A 27,547-nucleotide genomic window follows, 5' to 3' on the forward strand; every position below is an offset into this window, starting at 1 on the left:
GCATGGATAAAACTCCGATCCCAACCTGCAAGAGGCCAGCTGGACAAGGGAGGCTGGCTCTTGGTAGCTGAGTACCAGAGAAATGAAGCAACAACCTGCCTTGTTTTAGCATTCAAGTGTCTCCAGCCTCTTGGAGCTTGTAGATTTCTAACAGATTCCCTCATCCATGGCAACAATTCTACGTCTGGGTCTAAAATTGTGCTCACGTTCCAGGCACACTGCCATCTATTAGCTCAGTGACATATTCTATTCTATTAATTGTATCAGCCATAGTCTGAATTGCCCAAAGATGCCATGCCTGTTGTTAAGACTTCAAATTTAAATAATCTAGGCTTCTCTGTTTCTCAGGCCTGAGGAGTCAGCACCCAGCTCAAGAAATGGAATGACTGGCACCAGAGAAGCTCCCCAAATGCCCTCCCAGTCCCCACACTGCCAACAGTAGCCACTGTCCGACTTCTAGCAGCATAGATGAATCACCAATTGACCGTTCAGATCACAATTTCCTTATCACTAAATGTGCAGTCAGTGAGTTACTTATGCTGTGGATCTTAATCCCCATCCCCACCCTTCATTCATTCATCCATACCAGGCAGTAGAACTGAGCAGCCTGAGTCCAACTGCCAGGATTTGATTCCTGGCTGCACCACTGCTTACCCTGGTGACACCTCTGTTGCCTTATCTCCAAGATGAGGGTAACAAAGTAGGATTATCATAAGAAGTAAGGTAATATGTGCAACATGGCTTAGAACTGTGCCCCCGGCACATGAGAAACAATCCCTGAATTCCTTCTTCCCTTCCTTCCTTCCTCTCTTCCTCCATTTACTCCTTCAGTTCTTTCTTTTTTTCTTTCACTCACTCACTCCTTTCTGTTTGTTCTCCTCAGCAGCATCTCCTGGAAGCAGCCTCTGGTACCCCCCTCCCCTCGGCAGCCGCCAGCACAGCCAGTTCCCAGAAAGGCAAGTCCTGGCAGCTCTGGAGCGCTTGCCCTGTTCTCACACCATGCCCACAGATCCGCTCAGAGGGGAGAGATCGCAAGCCCGATGGAGCATGGCGCAGCTGCAAGGCCTGCAGCTTCCTCGGCCCCCTTTTGTGCGATCATCCTCCCCAGCCTCTAGTTCCAGCAGGGCGGTCCCCTGACTACAGGTTCTTCCCCTGCAGCCCCTCCTGCCCTGATGCCCCTTGTGTTTCCTCCCTACCTAAAAGGCACCATCATCACCCCATATTTCATGGGCATTTCCTCCCTCAGCCCAACCTTCAATCAGTTTCCAGACCCTTTCAGGTTTGTCATTTGTGGGTTTTTTAAGCCCTCCCCCTCCGCCTTACCCATTTTCCTTCTTGGATTACAAGATACCTTCATAACAGATCCCGCCTCCAGTTAGGGTCATCATCAGTGCATTTCCAAGCAGCAGAGCAATCAAGGCCTTCTCAGGTAGCCCCACCTACTTCCCCAGCCTCACGCACCCAGCCTCACTCTCCAAATTTCCCAGGTTTCCTCCTGCTCTGGTGCCTCAGCTCACAGCTAAGATGCTCGGCCTGAAGCTCCCACCCCTTCACCACTCCTGGGGCCTGGTCCACATCTCCCTGGCCCCCAAGCCTCTGCCCAGGTAGGAGGCCCATGTGTCCAGATGGGAGAGGAGTCATGTACAGTCTGATTCACTGCCTTTGCTCCTGGAAACCTGGTACAGAAGAGAGAGGTGACTAGGCAGTGCCCTTTTTTCCAGGCCTCTCCTGACTCTTCTGCACCTATTGAGCTAGGACAATAACATGCCAGGCAGGAGTGGGGACAAAGGGACATGAGAAACTGTGAGGGATAGTCTTTAACATCTAGAGTTCATGGTCTAGCATTTTGGTCTTACCAACCAAGGCTGAGCAATGGTTTCAGGGTGCTCTGTGGGCACAGCTATCTCCTTAGTCCAAAGCATCCCTTATCAAGGAGGCACCGGTCACTGTAGCCCCTATTAAGAGAGACTCTGTGCTCTGGAAATTTCAGTGGGAATCAGATGCAAATACCTTGCCTGATTAGGAAGACCAATTAGGCTGTGGCTGGATTGGCTGGAAGTTCATGGCAGGCCAGTAAAGTGGTGTGTTCTTGGCAGCCTCAATGTGGGTCACCAACAGCCTGTTGCCACCTGCTCTCCCTCCAGCCCGTGAAGCACCAGCCTTCAGAAAGCAAGCTCCTTTCAGGAGGCTCTACAGCCCCTCCCATCCATGCTGTAGCCCTTTAGTCCTAAATGTTGCCTCACAAAGAAATAAAAAGAGATAGTCCACCTTTTCAATGACCAAGAGAAGGGAAACTCAAAAAGAGCATAGCCCATTTAGCGAAATATAGAAAAAAAAATAACCATTCAAAGAAACACAAAATAGAGAATGAGAGGATGGAAGTAAGAACAAGTGTCTGTTATAATAGTGTATGTAAATGAGAGACATTCAACTGGGGTAAAAATACTTTATACTACATAGATGAGGACTTCCTCAGCAAAGCAACTCAGAAAGGTTGAGGCAGAGGCAGTGCAGAGGTGGACCAGACACGTGCCGGCAGAATCTAAAACAAAGCAGGGGCTTCCACAGTAACATCATAAAACCAGTGGAATTTAAAGTTTAAAAGGCATTAAAATTACATTAAAACCACATTGTAATAATGAAATAAACAATCCAGAATAAATATTTGACTGTCATAATCCTTTATATGCCAAATTATATATCATTAAATATCAAGCAAAACTTGCTATAAATAGAAGACAATTCCCAACATCTACAATGATCCTGTATGCTAATCAGTCTATGCATATTTATTGAAAGAATCAATTAATCAGTAACAAAATGGGAAAAGATTCTCCAAATTAGAAATGAAAAAGAGATGTTATTCCAAACACAAGGGACACTAAAGCCATGTAAGAGAATATTTTGTTCACCTATCTGGTAATAAATGAGAAAATTTGGGTAAAATCAAAAAGTTTTCCAAGGAAAAGATAAGTTACAGGTTTTAATGGAAATACAAGTTTTAAAAAAGAGGTATTAGTATTTGGCTGGCCAGAGAGATAAATAGGTAGATAGATGACTGAGAGACAGAGAGAGAGAGAGATTGTGAGACAAATATATGTGTGTGTGTGTGTGTATATATATATATGCAAAAGTCTTTGAATATTTTATATTATTAATTAGAAAAATATGACTGGAAAATTAACAGCAAGCAATTCCATAAAGTTTATACCCAGGAGACAAATTACCAGATGATTAGGTAATCACATATTCAGTTTTAATAGGTTATGCCATATTTTTTTCCAAAATGATTATATTATACCCCCACCAGCAATGCCTAAGAGTTCCTATTGTATCAACAGCTGGTATGATCATACTTTCAATTTTTGCCTAGTTGGGGGATTTAAAATTTTATGTTGTGGTTTTAATTTGCATTTCCCTGATAGCCAATGAGGTTTAGCATTTTCCATATGCTGGATGACTTTTGATATTTCTTCTTCTACAAAATACATCTTCAGTTTTTCTGTTGGGTTCTTTTCTCAGTTTTCAGGTTTATTTATATGCACTAAATACTAATCCTTTGTGGTTATATCTATTGAGACTATCATTTTTCTGTTTGTGGCTTGTCTATTCACTTTCTGCATGGTACTTGTGATGAACATAAGTTCTTCATTTAAATGTGGTTGGATTTATTAATCTTTCCATTTCTTTTGTGCGCTTTTTGTGTCTTGTTGAGAAATCTTTCCAAACCCTGGGAGTCATAAAGATTTTCTTCTATATGTGTTCTTCTAAAACTTTTTAAATCTTGCCCTTCACGTTAATGTTACAAACCAATTACTATGAGCCAAGTACTGGTCTCAGCATTTTGTATTATTCCTTTAACAAACACATCAGGTAGGTATGATTATTATCCTATTATCCTATTTTACAGATAAAGAGACTAGGGCACTGAGAGGTTAAATAACTTGATAAAAGTCACATAACTAGAAATGATGAAGAGGGAATTTGAACCTGAGTTCATGCCATTAACCACTATGCTGGTAAATTTCAAATTTATTGTATTAATAATAATGACTAATGCTATTTTTGGTGTACAGAAATACAAACAGCTTTTGTATATGGATTTTATATCCAATATCTTTGCTAAGCTCTCTTATTAATTCTAATAATTTCACCATGTATTCTGTAAGATTTAACATACAGACAACAGTATACCTGCAAATAATCATATTTACAATTCTTCCATTCCAATTTTTATACCTCTTAATTAGTGTTCTAGTTTTATTGTGAACCTCTCAAAGTCTTTATGTAAGATTAAAATTTTCAATTCCCTGAGCATTCAGTCAAACTGCTTATAAAATTAACTGGGTCGTGTATTTTCCTCAAGGACAGATTTTTTTTTTTTAACTAAGAATTCATGCTCTTCATGGACACAGGTTGATTCAGGTTTATTATTTCTTCTTGGGTCAGTTTTGGTAATTTATGTTTTCTGTAAATATTTTTACTTCACCTGATTCAGATATATTATTGTAAAGTTGTTCATTACATTCTATTTTAGCATCTTTTAAATCTCAGTTCTTTCTGTGACTGTGTCTTCTTTCACTCCTGGTATTGATTTGTTTTTAGTGCCTTCTCTCTTTTCTTATTCTATCTTACCAGAGCTTCATCATTTTTTCAGACTTTCCAAAAGAACAAATTTGATGTTGTTTATCACGTTTGTCATATCTTTTTTACTTCACTAATTCTACTCTTGTGTTTAGCATTTATTTTCTCCTATTGACTAAAAAAGTCTATTTTTACCCTTTTCATTTTAATATAAGCATTTAAACCTATAAATTTCCTTCTAAATGTTAGTTTAGCTGTAACATGCAAGTTCTGATATATAGAATCTTATTTATTTTTCAGTCCTAAAGAATTTCCATTATGACTTCTTCTTTGTCCCATGAATCATTTAGAAGTATGTTTTTAAAACTACCAAACAGATGATTATTTTATTAAATATTTTTTGGGTTTTAAGTTTGGATTTAATTACACGGTAGACCCAGAATATGGTCTGTATAATAATGATTTATTAGGTGAACCCAGGTTTAAAATATTATATCTTCCTGGAAAGTGAATATTTTATCAATAGTTATCCTGTTTTTCTCCAGTAATGCATTTTTCCTTAAAATCTTTCATAGGTTACTACTGCAACTAGACCAGCTCTCCTTTAGTTACGATATGCCTGGTATATTTTCCCATCGTTGTTTTTCAAACTTTTAGTGTCCTTATGTTTTAGGTGGGTCTCTCATAATGATTTTATGGCCAGATTTTGTTTTCTCAAGTCTAACATGAGTTTTCTTTTAAAATAAAGAAAACGCACCATTTATTTTTATTATGATTATAGATATATTTAATTCTACTGTATTATTTTTGTGTTTTTTGTCTTTTTCTTTATTTTCCTTCTTTCAGACTAGTAGACGGATTTTTTGTTTGTTTTGAATTTCTCATTTCATTTTTCCATATACCAATTTGGAAGTTTTCTGTATTTTTTATTTTTTGGAGGTTGTAAATTGTTTTATTCTCAAATGGCAAGGTAATACTTCATACAGATAAGTGAGATTCTGACATCTTAATTTCACAACTAAATCCCATCAAAATCACATAAAGCTATAAAATAGCAACTGGTTTAGCTGTTTTATATTCAGGAAGCACTCAATAATTTTTGTAAAGCACTGTTTAGATGTGAGTTTAATTGCTTCTTTTTTTTTTTTTAGAACACTTGATTTTTTAGAGCAGTTTTAGGTTCACTGAAAAACTGAGCAGAAGGTACAGAGATTTCCCATATACTTCCTGCCCCCCCATATGTACAGACTCCTAATCTCTTTAATTTTCTTTCTCTTTTCTTTTCTTTATGTTTTTACACAGCAGGTTCTTATTAGTTATCCATTTTCTACATATTAGTATATACATGGCAATCACAATCTCCCAATTCATCACACCACCACAACCCCACCACTTCTCCCCCATGGTGTCAATACATTTGTTCTCTACATCTATGTCCCTACTTCTGCCCTGCAAACCAGTTCATCTATACAATTTTTCTAGGTTCCACATATATGCTTTAATATACGATATTTGTTTTTCACTTTCTGACTTACTTCACTCTGTATGAGAGTCTCTGGATCCAACCACATCTCTACAAATGACCCAATTTTGCTCCTTTTTATGGCTGAGTAATATTCCATTGTATATATGTACCACTTCTTCTTTATCCATTTGTCTGTCAGGCATTTAGGTTGCTTCCATGTCCTGGCTATTGTAAATACTGCTGCAATGAACATTGGGGTGCATGTGTCTTTTTGAATTATGGTTTTCTCTAGGTATGTGCTGAGTAGTGGGATTGCTGGGTCATATGGTAACTCTATTTTTAGTTTTTTAAGGAACCACCATACTGTTTGCTGTAGTGGCTGTATCAATTTATATTCCCACCAACAGTGCAAGAGGGTTCCCTTTCCTCCACACCCTCTCCAACATTTGTTCTTTCTAGATTTTCTGATGATGCCCATTCTAACTGGTGTGAGGTGAACCTCATCGTAGTTTTGATCTACATTTCTCTAATAATTAGTGATGTTGAGCAGCTTTTCATGTGCTTCTTGGCCATCTGTATGTCTTCTTTGCAGATATGTCTATTTAGGTCTTCTGCCCATTTATGGATTGGGTTGTTTGTTTTTTTTTAATATTGAGCTGCATGAGCTGTTTATATATTTTGGAGATTAATCGTTTGTTCACTAATTCATTTGCAAATATTTTCTCCCATTCTGGCAGTTGTCCTTTCATCTTGTTTGTAGTTTCCTTTGCTTTGCAAAAGCTTTTAAGTTTCATTAGGTCCCATTTGTTTATTTTTGGTTTTATTTCCATTTCTCGAAGAGGCGGATCAAAAAAGATTTTGCTGTGATTTATGTCAAGGAGTGTTCTTCCTAGGTTTCCCTCTAAGAGTGTTATAGTGTACGGTCTTACATTTAGGTCTCTAATCCATTTTGAGTTTATTTTTGTGTATGGTGTTAGGGAGTGTTCTAATTTCATTCTTTTACATGTAGCTGTCCAGTTTTCCCAGCACCACATATTGAAAAGACTGTCTTTATTCCATTGTATATTCTTGCCTCCTTTGTCATAGAGTAGCTGACCATAGGTGTGTGCATTTATCTCTGGGCTTCCTATCTTGTTCCATTGATCTATATTTCTGTTTCTGTGCCATTACCATATTGTCTTGATTACTGTAGCTTTGTAGTATAGTCTGAAGGCAGGGAGTCTGATTCCTCCAGCTTCAATTTTTTCCCTCAGACCGCTTTGCCAATTCAGGGTCTTTTATGTCTCCATACAACTTTTAACATTTTTTGTTCTAGTTCTGTAAAAAATACCATTGGCAACTTGATAGGGATTGCATTGAATCTCTAGATTGCTTTGGCTAGCATAGTCATTTTCACACTGTTGATTCTTCCAATCCAAGAACATGGTATATTTCTCCATCTGTTGGTATCATCTTTAATTTCTTTCAGCATTGTCTTATACTTTTCTGCATACAGGTCTTTTGTCTCCCAAGGTAGGTTTATTCCTAGGTATTTTATTCTTTTTGTTGAAATGGTAAATGGGAGTGTTTCCTTAATTTCTCTTCCAGATTTTTCATCATTAGTGTATAGGAATGCAAGAGATATCTGTGCCTTAATTTTGTATCCTGCAACTTTACCAAATTCATTGATTAGCTCTAGTAGTTTTCTGGTGGCATCTTTAGGATTCTCTATGTATAGTATCATGTCATCTACAAACAGTGACAGTTTTACTTCTTCTTTTCCAATTTGTATTCCTTTTAATTCTTTTTCTTCTCTGATTGCCGTGGCTAGGACTTCCAAAACTATGTTGAATAATAGTGGTGAGAGTGGACATCCTTGTCTTGTTCCTGATCTTAGAGGAAATGCTTTCAGTTTTTCACCACTGAGAATGATGTTTGCTGTGTGTTTGTTGTATATGGCCTTTATTATGTTGAGGTAGGTTCCCTCTATGCCCACTTTCTGGAGAGACTTGTCATAAATGGTATTGAATTTGGTCAAAAGCTTTTTCTACATCTATTGAGATGATCATATGTTTTTTATTCTTCAATTTGTTAATATGGTGTATCATATTGACTGATTTGCATATACTGAAGAATACTTGCATTCCTAGGATAAATCCCACTTGATCATGGTGGATGATCCTTTGGGTGTGTTGTTGGATTCTGTTTGCTAGTATTTTGTTGAGGATTTTTGCATCTATATTCATCAGTGATATTGGTCTGTAATTTTCTTTTTTTGTAGTATCTTTGTCTGGTTTTGGTATCAGGGTGATGGTGGCCTCATAGAATGAGTTTGGGAGTGTTCCTTCCTCTGCAATTTTTTGGAAGAGTTTGAGAAGGATGGGTGTTCACTCTTCTCTGAATATTTGATAGAATTCACCTATGAAGCCATCTGGTCCTGGAATTTTGTTTGTTGGAAGATTTTTAATCACAGTTTCAATTTTATTACTTGTGATTGGTCTGTTCATATTTTCTATTTCTTCCCGGTTCAGTCTTGGAAGGTTATACCTTTCTAAGAATTTGTCCATTTCTCCAAGTCGTCCATTTTATTGGCACAGAGTTGCTTGTAGTAGTCTCATAGAATGCTTTGTATTTCTGCGGTGTCTGTTGTAACTTCTCCTTTTTCACTTCTAATTTTAGTGATTTGAGTCCTCTCCCTCTTTTTCTTGATGAGTCTGATTAATGGTTTATCAATTTTATTTATCTACTCAAAAAACCAGCTTTTAGTTTTATTGATCTTTGCTATTGTTTTCTTTGTTTCTATTTCATTTATTTCTGCTCTGATCTTTATGATTTCTTTCCTTCTGCTAACTTTGGGTTATGTTTCTTCTTCTTTCTCTAGTTCCTTTAGGTGTAAGGTTAGATTGTTTATTTGAGATGTTTCTTGTTTCTTGAGGTAGGCTTGTAGAGTTATAATCTTCCCTCTTAGAACTGCTTTTGCTGCATCCCATACGTTTTGGGTCATCGTGTTTTCATTGTCATTTGTCTCTAGGTATTTTTTGATTTCTTCAGTGATCTCTTGGTTTTTTAGTAACGTATTGTTTAGTCTCCATGTGTTTGTGTTTTTTACGTTTTTTTCCCTGTAATTCATTTTTAATCTCATAGTGTGGTGGTCAGAAAAGATGCTTGATATGATTTCAATTTTCTTAAATTTACTGAGGCTTGATTTGTGACCCAAGATGTGAGCTATCCTGGAGAATGTTCCGTGCACACTTGAGAAGAAAGGTAACCTGCTGTTTTTGGATGGAATGTCCTATAAATATCAATTAAATCTATCTGGTCTATTGTGTCATTTAAAGCTTCTATTTCCTTATTAATTTTCTGTTTGGATGATCTGTCCATTGGTGTAAGTGAGGTGTTAAACTCCCCCACTATTATTGTGTTACTGTCGATTTCGTGTTTTAAAGCTGTTAGCAGTTGCCTTATGTTTTGAGGTGCTCCTATGTTGGGTGCATAAACATTTATAATTGTTATAACTTCTTCCTTGATTGATCCCTTGATCATTATGTAGTGTCCTTCCTGTCTCTTGTAACATTCTTTATTTTAAAGTCTATTTTATCTGATATGAGTATTGCTACTCCAGCTTTCTTTTGATTTCCATTTGCATGGAATATCTTTTTCCATCCCCTCACTTTCAGCCTGTATGTGTCCCTAGGTCGGAAGTGGGTCTCTTGTAGACAGCATATATATGAGTCTTGTTTCTGTATCCATTCAGCAAGCCTGTGGCTTTTGGCTGGAGCATTTAATCCATTCACATTTAAGGTAATTATTGATATGTATGTTCCAATTACCATTTTTGGGGTTTGCTTTTGTAGGTTCTTTTCTTCTCTTTTGTTTCCCACTTAGAGAAGTTCCTTTAGCATTTGTTGTAGAGCTTGTTTGGTGGTGCTGAAATCTCTTAGCTTTCCCTGTCTGTAAAGCTTTTGATTTCTCCATCGAATCTGAATGAGATCCTTGCCGGGTAGAATAATCTTGGTCATAGGTTTTTCTCTTTCATCACTTTAAGTATATCATGCCACTCCCTTCTGGCTTGTAGAGTTTCTGCTGAGAAATCAGCTCTTAACCTTATGGGAGTTCCCTTGTATGTTATTTGTTGTTTTTCCCTTGCTGATTTCAATAATTTTTCTTTGTCTTTAATTTTTGCCAATTTGATTACTATGTGTCTCCGTGTGTTTCTCCTTGGATTTATCCTGTATGGGACTCTGCACTTCCTGGACTTGGGTGGCTATTTCCTTTCCTATGTTAGGGAAGTTTTTGACTATAATCTCTTCAAATATTTTCTCGGGTCCTTTCTCTCTCTCTTCTCCTTCTGGGACCCCTATAATGTAAACGTTGCTGCATTTAATGTTGTCCCAGAGGGCTCTTAGGCTGTCTTCATTTCTTTTCTTTCTTTTTTCTTTATTCTGTTCCACAGCAGTGAATTCCACCATTCTGTCTTCTGGGTCATTTATCCGTTCTTCTGCCTCACTTATTCTGTTATCAATTCCTTCTAGTGTAGTTTTCATTTCAGTTATTGTATTGTTCATCTCTGTTTGTGTGTTCTTTAATTTTTCTTGGTCTTTGTTAAACATTTCTTGCATCTTCTCGATCTTTGCCTCCATTCTTTTTCCGAGGTCCTGGATCATCTTCACTATCATTATTCTGAATTCTTATTCTATTCTGTGAATGTGGTTTTTGTTCCACAGGCTGCAGGATTGTAGTTCTTCTTGCTTCTGCTGTCTGCCCTCTGGTGGATGAGGCTATCTAAGAGGCTTGTGTCAGTTTCCTGATGGGAGGGACTGGTGGTTGGTACAGCTGGCTGTTGCTCTGGTGGGCAGAGCTCAGTAAAACTTTAATCCACTTGTCTGCTGATGGGTTGGGCTGGGCTCCCTCCTTGCTGATTGTTTGGCCTGAGGCAACCCAAGACTGGAGCCTACCTGGGCTCTTTGGTGGGTCTAATGGAGGACTCTGGGAGAGCACATGCCAAGGAGTACTTCCCAGGACTTCTGATGCCAGTGTCCTTGTCCCCACAGTGAGCCACAGCCATGCCCCGCCTCTGCAGGAGACCCTCCAACACTAGCACATAGGTCTGGTTCAGTCTCCTATGGGGTCACTGCTCCTTCCCCTGGGTCCCAATGTGCACACAACTTTGTGTGTGCCCTCCAAGCGTGGAGTCTCTGTTTCCCCCAGTCCTGTCGAAGTCCTGCAATCAAATCCTGCTAGCCTTCAAAGTCTGATTCTCTAGGAATTCCTCCTCCCATTGCTGGACCCCCAGGTTGGGAAGCCTGACATGGGGCTCAGAACCTTTACTCCAGTGGGTGGACTTCTATGGTATAAGTGTTCTCCAGTTTGTGAGTCACCCACCCAGTAGTTATGGGATTTGATTTTATTGTGATTGCGCCCCTCCTACTGTCTCATTGTGGCTTCTCCTTTGTCTGTGGGGTATCTTTTTTGGTGAGTTCCAATGTCTTCCTGTCGATGATTGTTCCATAGTTAGTTGTGATTCCAGTGCTCTCACAAGAGGGAATCAATTTGGAAGTTTTGTAGTTAATTTGTATACACTTGAATTGTTATTCTTTAAATCTTTATAGATTTATCTAACTGAAAACAATTTAGAGTATATCAGCATCTTTATCCTTCTCCCAAATCATTAAAGGAACTCAGAATGTTTTAAATCTGCTCACTGCATTCCCAGCTTGTTTGTTTTTTGACACTATTTTAGGTTTCATTTGTTCTCTTTAAACACTACAAACTGGACATTATCAACAGAGCTTATGTTGTTTACATTTTCACTCATTTTTACTACTTTCTTTGTTCTCTATTTCTTCTTGTATCACAACCTTCCTTATGAGATCATTTTCCTTCTTCCTGAAATGTATCTTATAGAAGCATCCCATTGGTTTTGCCTTTATTCTTGAAAAATAACTCCACTGGGTATAAAATTTTATCTCAGTTCTTTGATTTTCCTGTCTCTTCTTTTTCACTAAGACATTAACATATAGCTGCTAAGGCCACTGGGTCTAAAGCCATTCTATCTGAATCTCAATTTTGACTCTGCTTTAGGTTTTCTTTTCTATAAAGTAATAAACCTTTATAGCTTATAAACCTAAGAGTAATAAAACTTACCTCATAAGGTTTTGTGCAGATTAAATAAGCTGAAATTTTTAAACCACTTAGGACAGTGCTTGGCTTCTAGAAAAGTCCTGCCATCATTGTCTGCTGTTGCAGGTGAGAAATCAGCTCTCTGTCTAGTTGTCATTCCATCAGAGGTGCCATATTTCATCACAGCCAGTATAGAACCAGTTGTTGGATATGCCACTTTTCTATTTACTACTGAGGAAAAAAATACTGCCAATTCAACTATGACAAAATGTTTTCTAATCTATAGGTCTACAGGTTACAAATGTGAATACCTTAAATTGTTAAGAAAATGTTCCTTTTAGATTTGAAGAAATATGGTGGTATCTTGCTCTCTTGCTTGCTCTCTCTCTCTCTCAGCATGTAAGATCTTTTCTTTTTCTTTGAAGTTCTGGCCTTTTCCTATTATGTTTCTCAGTGAGGATTTTTTTAAATACTGCCACAGTTTTTCTGAGCTTTCTGAATCTAAGGATTGATTTTGTTTTTCCCTTTATCTCTCCCTCTACTCAGAAGCAAGACCAAATCAAGCAAGTAACTATCTCAACTCTATTACTCGAGACCAGGGGTCAGTAACCTTTTCCTGTAGAGGATCAGAGAGGAAATATGTTCTGCTCTGTTGTCCATATGGTCCCCGTTGCAACTACTCAACCCTGCTCTTCTTTTGCAAAACAGCCATAGACAATACATTAACAAATGGGTGTGGCTGTCGAAGGGGATGACAATATACCATCCAAACTATGCCACTTTGGCATATGGATTATTTTGAGCTGAAGGGAACTGAGAAATGGCAAATGCAGGGGGAACTCTCTACACTTCCCCTTTCTGCCCAAGAGCAGGGCATACATTTCCTTTTGTGAAGATGTCCCCCATCCCCTCTCCTGTCCCAGGAAGAAATATGACTCTTACCACTGGATGGCACCAACTTGAGTCTGCACAAACAAACCTTATTAAGATAACATTTATCTTCCATTAATTTCCCTGTATGTTTACCTCCCCACAATTTGCCACCCCCTTGAAACGTAAGCCCCTTTTTCTTTGTCTTGTCACTTCTCCACAATTTGTTGCCCTTTGTTAAAATGGTATATAAGCCCCTAGGTCTATCATCTCTTTGGGTTTTAACTTCTTTTCTGTGAAGCTCCTATGTGCATGCATAATAAAACTTTTTATCCTGTTACTTTGTGTTTTGCCAATTTAATTCACAAGACCCGGTCACTGAATATAAGAGGATAGAGGAAAGGAATTTTTCCTTCCCCTACTCTATGTTCCAATAAAACTTTAGAAAATCAGGTGGCAAGCTGGATGGCCTTCAGGCGGTAGTTTGCACATCCCTGCTCTGGACTCTAGAGCTGGATTGTTCAACGCGGTAGTCACTAACTATTTAAATTTGTAATCATTTAAAGTTACAAATAAAATTTATAACTTAGTTCTTCTGTCACACTAGTAACATTCAAGAGTTTAATTCCCACACATAGCTATAGATACAGAGCATTTCTATCAACCCAGTTGACAGAGTTCTATTTAAGAGTGCTGCTGTAGGGAATGGGTATTTCCTAGGCTTATCCATTGAAGTTGTCATCTTTCCAAATCCCAGCTTTATGTGAAGCTCTCTAGTTGCCACGGAACCTTGATTAGACACCAGGCTTTCTCTTTTGTCCCACTGTGAATCCTATAAAAAGCCAAGCTCTAGGTTCTACCCTTTATAGGGGTTAATTCCCACCCCACTCCCAGGGAAAAACTGGATGGAGTTTGGTCACCTTTCTAGCTTTGAACCTCCATATCATTTCTGACCTCTAAGGATGTTCCTTATTTTCACATATGTTTAACCATGCATTTAAATTTTTTAACATTTTATCCAATATTTTCAGATGTTCTGTACTGGTATGGTTTTTTCAGATATCTAGTCAGTCGAACTTCCAGAAATGGAAATCTCATTACTGGGTTTTGCCATAGAGCTCCTTTTTTCCTTCCTTCATTGCTTCTTTCCTTCCTTCTTCCTTCCTTCTTTCTTTCTTCTTTCCTTTTTGTTTGCTTCCCTTCTTCTTCTTTCTTGCTTGCTTGCTTCTGTCCTTTCCTTCCTTCCTATGTTGGAAAGTAGTGGAGTGGAGCAAGTCTGACTCCTAACTGGAAAGGCTTCCATTCTTAAGCAAATACTAGGAAAAAAATATATCTTGGGCAACAATCTGATACCACATTCCAAACATTGGTTTGCATTTGCAATAGGAATCATAAATGACTATTTCTAGCAACTCTGTTTCTAATACATTGGTCCTTAGATGATTAAATTGGTCACTTCTAAGAATGAATTGGTCAGAGTTTAATTGAGGACAATGTGAAAGAACATTCTATTACTCAGTGAGTAAATAGTCCTTTGGGAAGAGTCAAAGGGAAAGAAAATGAAGCAATTCTGGGAAGAAAAAAAAAGTTCTTTTCCCAGAGAGACCAAGGTTGGGATGTGGCTGATCTTTCAGAGTCTGAACAAGTAGCAAGAGTTGGGAGAAGATACTGGAGCAGTGAAATATCTAGAAGCTAAGAGGGCTGGGATGAGTTAGGAGGTGACCTCACGCCTGGGGAAAACCTTGTGGACACAAGCAAGAAGACCCCAGTTTTCCTTTTTTAATGTGAAAACCTTGTGAAGGGTGATATTTGTATGACAACACATGAAAAAAACAAGGCTTTACTTAAATTCTGGAGTTTTAAGGTTTATTATGGTTTGTGTTGATTAAAATTCTTTATAATCTATTTCAAGTGAAGAATTACCAACTGATCAACCATACAATGTACATACAATGGGGGGGTATATGCTAGATAAATTATGTGCTTTTTATAATAGCTATTATTTATTATCAACTCTCTGCCAGGTACTGCACCAAGCACTTTCCATATACTACAGTAATTCTAATCCTAAAAAATAACAGAAAAGAATTTGCAAGGTGGGTAATATTCACATTTTACAGAATCAACTTAGTGTCTTGTGGTGAGAAAATTTCTGATAAGATGCGGAAGTCCTGTATTTGCAACTTTTTAAATCACTCTTGTGCAGTCGTTTGTTTTACTAGAAAATGCAACCAAATTACAATTTTCACTTAACAATGGAGCCCCATCTGCAGTCCCTAACCCTGCCTACTGTTTGGTCCCAAAGTCCTAGTGGCAGAGGTAGCCCAGGAGACACACTACAGCTCTCAGGCCCTGCTTCAAGATGAATGCTGCTGTTCACTCAATCCTTCCTCTCCTTGGAACAATCGAGAACTCCTAGATTTTTACTTAAATTGGAATTGGCACATAAGAGCAAAGAGTTAGTGAAAGAGGTCTAAGAAGATGCACTGATGTACCACATTCAAGCAGCCTCTTAGTGACAATGCCATGGTGACATCTATGGTACTGGCCAACTGTGATGATGGACCAGAAGACTGCAGGCTGCAGTGCCGTCTTCCTGCAGCTCAGCACCGGGTTGGCCCCGGGTTTGTTTTAGTGTGATACAGCGAGTAGTCAGCAGCCCAGACACCAGTGCCAGACTCCTGGATTTGGAGCCCAGGAATTGTGTCACCTTCAGCAACGAATATAAATCTCTCTGTGCCTGCATTTGCTGAAGATTAGGGCCACTTAGCTATCAGCACTATATTAAATGAAACAGAACCTGGAGAATAACATCCGTGCTCATCAGGTCAGCCAAGCTCTGGGTAAGAAGGTGCTCACCAAAGGTAACCAGAGCCAGGGATCTGGGCACAGTACGCCCTGCACAACTCACACGTGAGCAGTGGAAAGAGTAGGGATTTATTGGTGAAGTGCTCCTGTTTTTCACACTGGCTTCCAAAGACCTTCCTCTGTGTTCAGAATGACCACCTGGACGGTAAGTCTTGATGCCTCACCCTGACCCAGACACACCAACTCAGAGAAGGGGATGCCGTGAGAATGAGGAATAAAGACCCCTGATGAACACAGGTTTATGTTACAGGCTCTGTGCCACTTCTCCTCCCTTGGGGCTTTCCTGGCCCCCAGAATTTCTTTGTTTGTTTATTTGCTTGTTGGTTTTACCAATATCAGTTACTACATATTTTCTCTTCTTTTCTTTTCTTCCTCGCAAAGTAGGTGAGCTCCCCCAGCAGCTATAAGCGCCCTATAGCTATACAGTTAGAAAGCAACAGCGAAATTCTTTAACACTCCCAGGAAGAATCATCTATAAATATTATTGAGGGGAAGCTTCTCAGTGGGAAAAAACATAAGTGGTAGGAGGTAGGGAACATTCCTGAAGAGTATTGCTGGGATGTGCTGGTTTCCAGTTGCTAAGAAAGCATCCCATGGAAACAGCCCAGGCCCATTCTAACATGCTGGAAAGGGCTCTCTGCAGTTATTAATAAGCACAACATTGTTAGAAGGAGAAAAAGCAAAATCTAGACTTTCAAAGGTGTCTAGAATTCTCTCTCATATTAGTGAATGTCATTCCAGCCTTCCCTCTGCCTGCTCATAAAGGAGGTGTCTGCCTCTCCCACTCAGCTCCCTCCTCCAAGAAGCTTCTTTTCTGCTAGGTAGATTCTTTGCAACTTTATTAACTCAGCACCTGGAATAATGAATTAACACTCAGGGAAGAAAGGGATATTTTGGAGGGGGCTGGAGTTGGGTGGGGTTAAAGGGAGGTTTTCAAACGGCTAACCAACCTGAGGCAACCTGAGAAACAAAAGGGGTTCCACCTCTGTTACTTCTTCCTCCTCTTCTCCTGCTTCTCCTCCCCCTCTTTCTCCTCTTCCTCCCTCGTCCCCCTCCTCCTCCTTTTTCTTCTTTTTGAGAAATATAAATAAAGAACTTGAACTATTTTGAAATAACTGTGGTAGCTGGACTGTGTTCATTTGACCACAACACTGCTCTGGGACTGAACCACATGGGTCTCAGCTCTTTATAAGTGTTACATAATAATAGGGAACCCGTGAGATCTCAAATCAGCTTCAAAACAAGTTTCTTCCGATAACTTCCTGGACAACATACAAAATAAGGTCTAGAGTGGCTCAACGCCCCTCTGTCCCCTGGAGCTGCCTCTCTCTAAGCTGGCAGAAGGAGATGAATGTTGCCCAGTAATTTAAGACTATTGCTACTTATGCAGAAAAGTGAACCACAGGAAAATGTACTAGAGGGTTGTTCTTGGCAGGTAGAAAGCCATCAAAAGAAAACCAAAACAAATTAAAATGTTTCCTTTGAAGCAAATGAACCAGAACATATGGGTGAAAAAACAGGCATATGATGGCATTTGGAACCAAACTTTCAGAATAGTGCTTGTTTGAGAAAAATTGTTGCTTCTGTTGCCCTTTAAAATTTCTAATGGGTAGGATGTGAATCAAAGAACATGTCCACACAGTTTTAAATATGTGAGTAAAGCAACTTAAATCAGTTACAAAATTCACTTTGCATAATAATGTCAAATGTCTAGATATGTGGAAATCATATATCTGTTCAATTTGAGTCTTTTTCCTTTAAAGCAAGTAAAAATAGACAAATTTTATAGTAAAGTGAATTTTCAGTCTCAGATGTTAACCTTAATTCTTCCATAGTCAGATGAGAGCATATCCAGAGTGATATTAGAGAAAGGTTTTTTAAATAAAATCATAAAACTAATGCTCTGTACTTTTGTCACAGTTATTCTTAGCAGTTCCAAATATACAAGATATTCTCATGGTGTGCTAAAACTTCTTTGTCATGAAAGACAGAGTTAGCAAATAAAATTAGAAAAAGAAAATTCAAACTATAATATATCGTCAATACATTTTTAATAAAATCCAAGTCTGTGACTCTTTCCTTATAACATTCTAAAATATAATACATGTCTTGGAAAATGTCACACCCTACATATGTGGAGAAAGCACACCAGAAACAGCATTCTGAGAACACCAGTGACAACACTGTTAAGACACTCTGAGATTATGCATTTAATATTCTCTATTAAGGTCTCTTAGCTCCCATAATTTCCCCCAAATAGCATTATGAAGTCATAGAAGGGTAGTGAGAAGGAAACAAAACTACTGAAAATATCCTCCAAAAAAAATGAAAAGATGCCAAAAATTGCATGAGGACTTAATAACCATAGTATTTACAATGGAAAATAATGCTTCTGCCAGAAACAGTACACTTTTTACTAGCCAGGCATTTTTTTCATGTTTAATTTTATACACAGGCTTTTTGCCTGGATTTATCATTAAATTATTTTCCTCTCAACCTCCCCTAAGTTTTTTTCCCCTGCTTTTACTAATACCAAATTGTTTGAATTCCACCATCAAGAGCAAAAAAAGTAAAAGCTAACTTCTATATAGTGCTGATTGGGTCCAGTTCTCATCACTGAAACAACCCTAGGAGCTAGATACTATTATGTCACTTTTTACAATGTGAGAGCTGAAGTACACAGAGGTTAAATAATTGCCCAAGGTCACACAGCTGCTAAGTGGCAAAGCTGGGATTTGAACCCTGGTGGGCTGGCTCCAGAGCCCATGCTTTTATTACTATTCTCAACTGCCTTCTTTTAGCATTTATAGAACTCGCAGAGCAGCAACGCAGTGATTTCAGTCCAAATTCATCAATTTTGCAAGTCACAGAACCTATTTTCCCTTTGGACAAATCTTTCCTGAGCACAGCTAGATTCATGTTTTAGTGTCTGTACACAAGGCACAAAAGCAGATTAAAAAAATACAAAAATATTGGTTCTAATCCTGAGAGATTCAGACTTCTTAAGTAAGATAAAGTTGTAGAAATTCCATCAGTCATCTGATGAAAGGAGGAGCTGTGGCATTTTCTCCCCTCGCTTCTCTCTGCTCCATCATGCTCTGGAGCCCACCTCTCCTGTCCGGGGCCTTGCCCCAGGACCACCCTAACACATTAACTCATCACCGTGTCTCCTGTCTCTGATGCAGCAGGTAGAGGTGCCATCTACCCGCCATCTACTGAAGTAGAACATCTTCAGTCTCTCCTGTCTGACTCACAGGGGGAAGTCCAGACTCCTTAAGCAGCTCTGAGTACCCTAAATAATCTGCCACAGCCCCAGAGTCAGCTCCTACCAGCTCCTCAGCACCCTCTGTTGCCAACATACAAGCACCCCCGGACTCTTCTGCCTTCGCTCAGGTCATTATCTTTTCTTCCCTCTCCTTCCTTCTAGACTCCTAAAGTCATGTGCATCCTCTAAGGTCTAATTCATGTACTTTCTTCTCCATGAGTCCTCCTCCACCTCTAACTCCTCTCATCAGAGGGAAGAGATTCCTCCTTTCTGTGCTCCTGGGCCTTTGAACCTGCCTCTATGAGAGCATTCACAGCAATTTTGGCAGCCTTCTGGAGCACAAGGGATCCTTTCACAAGTAACTGGCTCTGTGCCTGTGTCCCTCTGGATTTAACAAAGTGCTGATTGAACTGGGGAAGCCTCTGTCCTAGGGCAGAGTGCACTGCCAGCTCCCTGACCTGCAGGCTGCAACACGGAGGCAGCGCTGCCCCAGCTGACATCTGTCTCTCCAGAGAAGCCATTGCCCCCACTGTCACCTTCCCCCCTCGCTGTGCACACGGATGGGGAGCCGCAATGTGTGGGGACACATGCACTGGTGGGAGCGGGTGGTGGGCTCCTATGAAGGTTAAGTTTGGGCTCTGCTGACAAACCTACACCCTCTCTTCCAAAGGCAGGTGGAAAAGGTCACACAATATCCCCTGAAACACGCCAATCCCACATGCGTGCCTGGATGACTCTTTACCGCTTTCCCAGATTTTATTAGTTTCTCTATGTGCAATACCCAGAAGTGAAACAGCATGTTTCTGAAACCGGAGTTCAAACAAGCTTCCAAAGGTGGCCCAGGCCGGGGTCACGAGGTGCACAGGTGAGCAGCCTCTGGCCAGGCAGACAGGGCCTGATCTGGGCCGCTGTGGTTCCCACCCGTGGAAGCATTTCCTCCCATATCCTTCTCTAATCCTGCATCCTAACCGCATTCATCCATCTCTCCCAACAATACCTCATGCTGTTGTGCACAGGATGGATCAAACTCAATTCTGGTCCCTTAAAATGCTCCCAACTTAGGTGAAATGAGACATAAATTAACATTAAAAAACAATGTGGGGAGCAATGTTATACTGTGGTCTTTTAAAAGCAGGAAGGATCTGTGCTTGCCTGGGAAATTAGAGAAAATTTCCTGTAGATGGTGACCTTCTAATTGAAGGATGAGGTCAAGATGTGACCTTCTGTTCATCCCCAAAATGCCAGCCAGAACTAAGTTTGCTTCATTCCATAGCATCAACTCACTCACCCTGTGCAGAGCCCGTACATACCAAGAACTCACAAAGACCAGCGAGACACAGGCCCATGGAGGCATCACGGGGCAGCGGGAAGAGGGAAGCATGGCAGACAACTTCAACTGAAGCTGAAGCTCATTATTCTTCCTTCAACGACACTGACTGAACACACACTGCCCACCTGGCATATTAAGGCCAGAATGATGAGCCTACCTGAGAATGTGCCACCTTCTCACGCTCAGGGGCTGGAGAGGGAACAGCTGTGACCTCAGATGCATGACCACCTGCCCCCAGTGCCCTGGGAGAGTGGGGCCTGTCAGGGGCTGTGTGGGATGGGACAGGAGGTCAGAGAGGGCAGGCCTCTGCAGAACCAGTGGGTCTGAACACAGCCCCCTGGAGAGGGGAGTACCACAGGGGCTGGGAAGGGAGCCTGGGAGCCATTCTAAGCTGCAGAGCGATCAGGTCATGCTTCTGTGTTACTCTCTTCCCCAACTTGAGGAGTAGAAGAGGGGTAGGTCAGCTTGGAACATGGCAGGGAGGGGGAGGCGGGAAGACGTGGAAGTAAGGGACACTGAGGAGGTAAAGTGAGCAAACTCAGACTCAAGAGGAGAGGGGAGGGCGAGAGGAAACTCCAGGAAGACTCCGACATTTACCTGTATCGCTGAGCCTGCTCTCCCACACTTCAGCTTCTCATGGAGGTTTCCCGTGACTTGTCCATCAGCGGGCCACAAAGGCTTTGGAGAGGGTTTGTAGAAGAAAAACTTTCTGGGCTCGTGCATATGTGAAAATCTCTTCTTGCATTCTTATTACATATAGATGACCTATGGCAGAGGGAGGACTAAAACTAGCCCAGCTTTTGTAGAGAATTGTTTTTCCTAATTTTAATGCCAGGGTGCTCATAAGATTTGTTTTTTATGCATTTTATTCTTGGTTTTTCTGAAGTTAATGGAAGTGTTTTTCTCCTACTTTTTTTTTTCTTTTCTAATCTAATGGATAAACCTCCCTCTAATTATCAAGGCAATGCCTAATTTCCACGATGACCCAGAATCTCCTCTCAGGACACACAGTGCACTTTCTTTTTCTCTTCATCCACCTTTGGGTGAGCATGGTAGACAAGGCCTAGGCATACAGTAACCAAAACGTCTGGATTGTGTGCGAGTTATCTAGTGCTACGTGACAAATGTCCCACAGTCAGTGACATAAAACAACAACTACTTTACGATGCTCTCAGACTCTGCAGCTCAGGAGCTCAGACAGACAGAGCACGCGTGGAGATGTCTTGTCCCTGCTGAGCTTCTCCAAACACACACCTGGTGTCGGTCAGCACTTGGATGACCTCAGTGAGTCTGTCAACTGAAGCACCTGCACGAGGCCTCTCCGTGTGGCTTCATCTAGAGGGAGTGTCCCAAGAGTGAGCGTTCCAAGAGGACCAGGTGGAAGCCCTTTGTCATTCAGCCTTGAAAGTGACACGGCTCCCCTTCTGCCATATTCTATTGGTAGGAACAGTCAAAACCCACCCAGAGCAAGGTGAGGGCTCAAAGACCGCATTTCTCCGTGGGAGAAATGTCACAGACTTGGGGGTCGAATTTTAAAACTGCCACAGAAGGGCGCTGGTCTGATGTGGACACCGCTCCTCACAAGATACGCTGCCAAATCCCAGGCCAACCCATTACTGTGTGTGCTGCTCCCTGGGCTGGTCTGAGGACAGGCTCAGCCCCTCCACAGACCCAGCCCCTCAGCAACTGGAGTCCTTCCTCCTTCATCTGCATGGAGTAGGGGTGAGGTGGAGGAAAGGGTTAGCTACACCCACCCCTCCAGGCCCACTGGGAGTCAGCAAGTAGCAGAGGTTCATCTGCACAGCACCTGGCCTCACCTCTGTGCTGAAGCAACATCGATCTGTTGGAGGGCTGCCAGAGTGGCCTATCACCTTATTGCAATAGTCAGGCTGGCATTAGCCTTATTCTTAAAAGCCTTTAGAAGCCCCACCCTGCTCACCCCTGTTCTCTCCCTCTCCCTTCTTACCTACAACCTTTTACTTGGAGCACCTACAAACCTCAGAATGCAGGACTCCCCAGCCATTCCCCCTCCTGTCAAATTAAAGACTAACAGTCCCTAGTTTGCTTGCTTTTCTTTGGGAAAACTGTCCAGGAAAAAAAAATGTATCCTCTGGTATTCAGGGCTGGAGGAGGGAGTTTCTAGCTCTCTGCTTTTCTCTATGATGTTTGTGGCTTCAAAGAAAGCATCTCCTAGGAAGTTTGGGTGATTCCACTATATAATTGTAAAATTCTAAGTGACAGGATAAGGAAGTAGTAAAGAGACCTTGGAAAGCTCTAATTCCCAGTCAACATAAATGAGAAAAATAATTTCCCCTTGCACGCTAGTGATAATCTCAAGATTCACCAGAAAGTTAGCAATTTCTTCACAGAGAACTCTGTATTCATGGTGTGTCATCCAACTCTGGGCTGCTTCTAACAAAGGGCAGAGCTGGGCTTAGTGGTATCACTTTTATCTCTTGAACTGATTCAGCGGCTTTCAGATGGCTCTGGCAGGGTAATGAGGGGCACGCCCCAGCTGGCACTGGGCAGTAGTGATCTCTGGTGATGCTGGTATTCCCTGGGGTGCAGTGGCTGGAAAGTGGGGACAGAAGTGGGCCCATTGTGTCTGTGGGATACAGTTTTTTACAGAAAGAGACTTTTCCCCTTGGTCTAGCTGAAACTAACACCACACTCAAGGTCTGACTCCAGTGCAACTTAGTCCAAGAAATTGTCCCTGGTGACCCCAGACCACAGAAATGTCACCTCTCTCTCCATTCAAACTGCATTCACAGTCAAAGCACACAGATAAACATCTAGTTGTTTGCGTTTACATGTATGTCATTTGTCTTCACCCAATTTCCTTACCTAGATGGTGAGATTCTTGAGATGAAGTATTTAGTCCAGTATTGTCCAGAAATCCCTCCTTCAAAGTGATGGAATTTCATTAAAAACTGATGTGCAATAACCACAGTACTACTAGGCCGCCACATCTGATGGACTAGCTAGTTGGTTGATTAAAGGCCTTTTAAGGTGACAAAGCTCCCAGGAAGAACAAAAGGTCCTTCCTTGGCTTGCCCAGGATCCCCATTTCCAACTCATTTTTCATGCTGAATGAGATACTCTCACTGTCCAATTTATGTGACACGTAACCTTGGCCATCCATCTTTCTTTTTCTGAAGCCCGCATTAGGACTAAAAAAGAATCTTCTTTCTAGCTCATTCTGGGGCACCTTCCAGTCTGGGAAGAATTCCTCTCCTGGTTTTAGGAAGACTGAGAACACTAAAGGGTCCACTAACCCTTTAGCCATGGAATGTCACAACCAGTGGGAAAGAAGAGATGATTGCTTCTGCAAGTTCCCTGACGAACCGCAGAGACCCCTCCACACGTCTTACAGGCTCACAAGGCACCAAATAACTCTAACTTCAGAGGGAGAGCCAGAGGCAGCGATGTTCATAGAAAAGGCCAGCTGTCATTTTTAAAGAGAAGAACACTGATTTCCAGAAAGCTAAACCCAAGACATTTGATAATGGAATCATTAACCTATTTTTTGGTGACTTCTCCAACTCACTTTCCCTGCCTATAAATTATCTAAAGCTCTGTGAAATTATTTTTAATTTCAAGGTGCCTTCCACAAATGGCCTTACCTCGACCTCCTCCACATCTTCTGGACACCATCGGAGGGAGCTGTTCCCGCAATGACCCTCTCTGCTGTGCTTCTGGCCACACCCTCTTTCTGGGACCCTCAAATCACAGCTGCCCTTGGGGTGGCCAGCTCCACCGAGGAGAGCCCAAGCAGAGCTGACCAGCCCCCAGGGCTCCCACTTAAGCCTGAGACCACCTTAGGCCTGGGCCAGCTACGGCCACTGACTCTAGTCAGGGCTCTCAGACCCAGAGGGTTTCCTTCCCAGTGACATATGGTGGCCTGAGCAGGAAAGCTGGGCTTTCCGATCCTCCTTTTTGAGCCTAACTTTCCTCATTTGTCCAATGAGAGCAGTGGCCTCAATCATCCCTAGACCCATGCCCTCCCCCAGGTTATGACTTTAACCCATTATAGACTCTGTGATAAGTGCTACGTTAAAACTCAGCACAGGCAGTTTTATCCTATATGTTCTGGGGGAATAATCCTTTCTATGTCAAGCCTTCCCTGTGAGACCTCCCCTACCACACCCCCACCCGGACGTCAGCGGCCTCCTCCAGCCCAGCCTCACAGGCTCTCAGCTTCTGTTCCCCAGCATGCAGACCCGCACACCTTCACTGCATGCCCGACTCCGCCTCCCCCAGACAGAAGGTTCTTACTCGCCATGTGTCACCATCACTGTCACCAGATGCAGCTCTGGCACCAGGGCGCTGGAGCACTTTGCCATCTATGCAGCTGACATCCAGGTCTTCTGGTCCCAAGAAAGCTCACTCAGTGGTTCAGGTCCCTCCCAACGTGGCAAAACTTCCCTACAGGCCAGATCTCACTTTGATTCTTTTCCTCACAAGGAAAGGGAAATGTCAAGAAAAAGGGGCTTTAATATCCCCTTAATTCCTACAAAATTGGTAACAAGGAACACCTGGACATCACCCTCATGGTCCAGAACCAGATCAACTTGACTCCTATATTGTGCAAAAAGCAGATGGGGGTTCCGGCTACCAAAGCCAAGCCGCCTCCACAGGGTAAGCCAGCAAGCACCCCAAACAGGGGAGGGGGAGTGTCTGAAGCCTTTTATTACTTTTATGAGGACTGTACTGTGGGATCAACAGTGACATCCAAGCACAATTCTTATATCATTTGAGGCTGGCTCAGTAGACACACCCAATCAAAAAATTCTTATCTCATACAGGAAATAGGTTTTTCTTTCTATTCTTCCAAAAGCACTATAAAGGGAAGCATAAATAATTTCTATACAAAAAGGGACTTCTCCCAGGGCACCTAGAAACATCACACGTCCCTCTTCTTTCCTCTGCTGCAGTCTGCCAAGCCTGTCTTCTAGGAAGAGGCACACACACACACACACACACACCACACACACACACCCCCACTCTTCCTTGCTTAAGAACACGGTCACTGCCTGTTGCCCACATTTTCTTCCCATGCAAAGGAAGGACTGTTATAGAGGCGTTCCAGAGCCTCCAAAGGGCGTCCTACAAAACTGCCAGAACATTTAGCATGCACACACACGCACACGCACACACACATTTCACTCTGGTGTTGGAAAAATTCCTGGTATATGAAAGTCTTAAGATGAATCCTGAAAATGAATCTGTTTCCACAGGCAAAAAGGAAGAACATATGGGAAAGGGAGAACCACATGACTTTGACGTTTAATGACCTGCTTAGGGGAGTGTTACCAGCTTAGGCCAGAGCACCTGGTTGAGGCTTGGCTACGCCCATCACTCACTATGACCTTACCTGTTACTTAGCTCCTCAGCCCCCATTTCCACATTCATCTATTGGGGACCGTATTAATCCTAGCCCAGCTGCATCGCAGGGTGCATATGGTAAAAGGATCTAGAAGCCTGTGTGAGGAGTAACTTGCTAGAGTAATGTCAGTTGTTTCTATTATCAAAATCAGTCAAACATTCAGAAACGGTAGTAGTTTACATTTGTTAAATAAGATGAGGGGCTCAAACGTGGAAGACTTTGATGCTAAACTGATTCACAAACAGTACTTAGACAAAAGGAATCCATGAAGGATAAAGAGAACATGTATTTACCGAGCAACTGCTATGTGCCAGGCACAAGATTTTGTGAAGCTGGTGCTAAATATTTACATTTCACTGATGAGAAAATGGAGGCTCTCAGAGGGTGAGCGATTTACATATGGACACCACCTGGTGAGTGGAGGGGCCTTACCTGAGAGCCAGGTCTCTGTGCCTCCAAAGGGAGTTACTTAGCAGGAAGGAGGAGTGGGTCACATCCCCAGGGCTCTCGCATCAAGATCCCCTGACAGTGCAGAGGCCCCGGGAGTGTCTCACACATGTGTCGGGCCTGTTCAATTAAGAGTTGTTTTCCAGTCCCCCATACCTATCTGCCTTCTCTAATTCTGTCCTGTGACCATTTCCCCCTTAGAGAATGTCTCCTCATCGTTTGAGTCCTGCCCAGTTTCCTTCCACTCCATTCCCATAAACCCTGTGCACATCCCTGTACTGCACTCCTCCTGCTATGGGGAAATGCATCAGCTTTGTGCATTCTTTCAGGAAAAAAAATTACTCATGTCTTCCAAAAATATGGAACCAACAACTAATTATTCCACATCTGCTTTGTTTCAAAAATGAACATGGACAAGGCCAGGGTATTATCTCCAGACTATTCTAAAAAGCTCTCAGCACTCCCAGGACTCACAAAGGATATATGAGCAATCGTTCAGTTAATAGATTACAACCTATTTCTGTATGACTCCCACAGATAGCCTTGCAGCCGGGAATCCGGAAAGATCCAGCAAGAAGAAATTGACTGTAACCTTGATTAGACCAAAGGTCAAGGAAATAATTAAAATTCTTACGCCAAAGAGGGTTGAAACAAAAGTCATACTCAGGTACAGAAAAGGAACGGAAAATAGTTTGATAGTGCATTTCCCATAAGAGGTTGAACAAAGAGAAAGCAAAGGCTGAGCAAGTTTCAGCCTTCTGTGTAATATTAGCAAAATCTACCCCCATCATTTCTTGTTTCCTCTCCCCACCACATCAGTCTTACCTTCTCTGTAAAAGTTCATCTAACCTTAGCTAATCAATCTAAACCTCTTTTTTTTAATTGAAAGTGATCCCTGACATGCAGTTCCACTCACATCTGGGTTTAAAGCCACCTGCCCTCAAAATTCAAAAGCATAATGGGATGGAATTCAAATTTTCACAAAACTTAGAAACTCATAACTGGGCCGATTTTGCAAAGTACAATTGAGATCGGAGAGAGATATTCTATATTATCTGTTTGCAAACATTGATGATTCATATCTCAGATTCATTCTTAGGTTTTTAATCTAATCCTCTTTTATTTATTGAAACATAAGGCAAGTATGTTAGAAAAAATCCAAATACTACATAAAGGTAAAAAAATGAAGAGCAAATCTCCCTCACAAACCAGACCCCCAAACTCCTTGCAAGA

Source organism: Neophocaena asiaeorientalis, unplaced genomic scaffold (assembly GCF_003031525.2).
Source record: "Neophocaena asiaeorientalis asiaeorientalis breed wild unplaced genomic scaffold, Neophocaena_asiaeorientalis_V1.1 scaffold202, whole genome shotgun sequence".
Taxonomy (NCBI): Eukaryota; Metazoa; Chordata; class Mammalia; order Artiodactyla; family Phocoenidae; genus Neophocaena; species Neophocaena asiaeorientalis.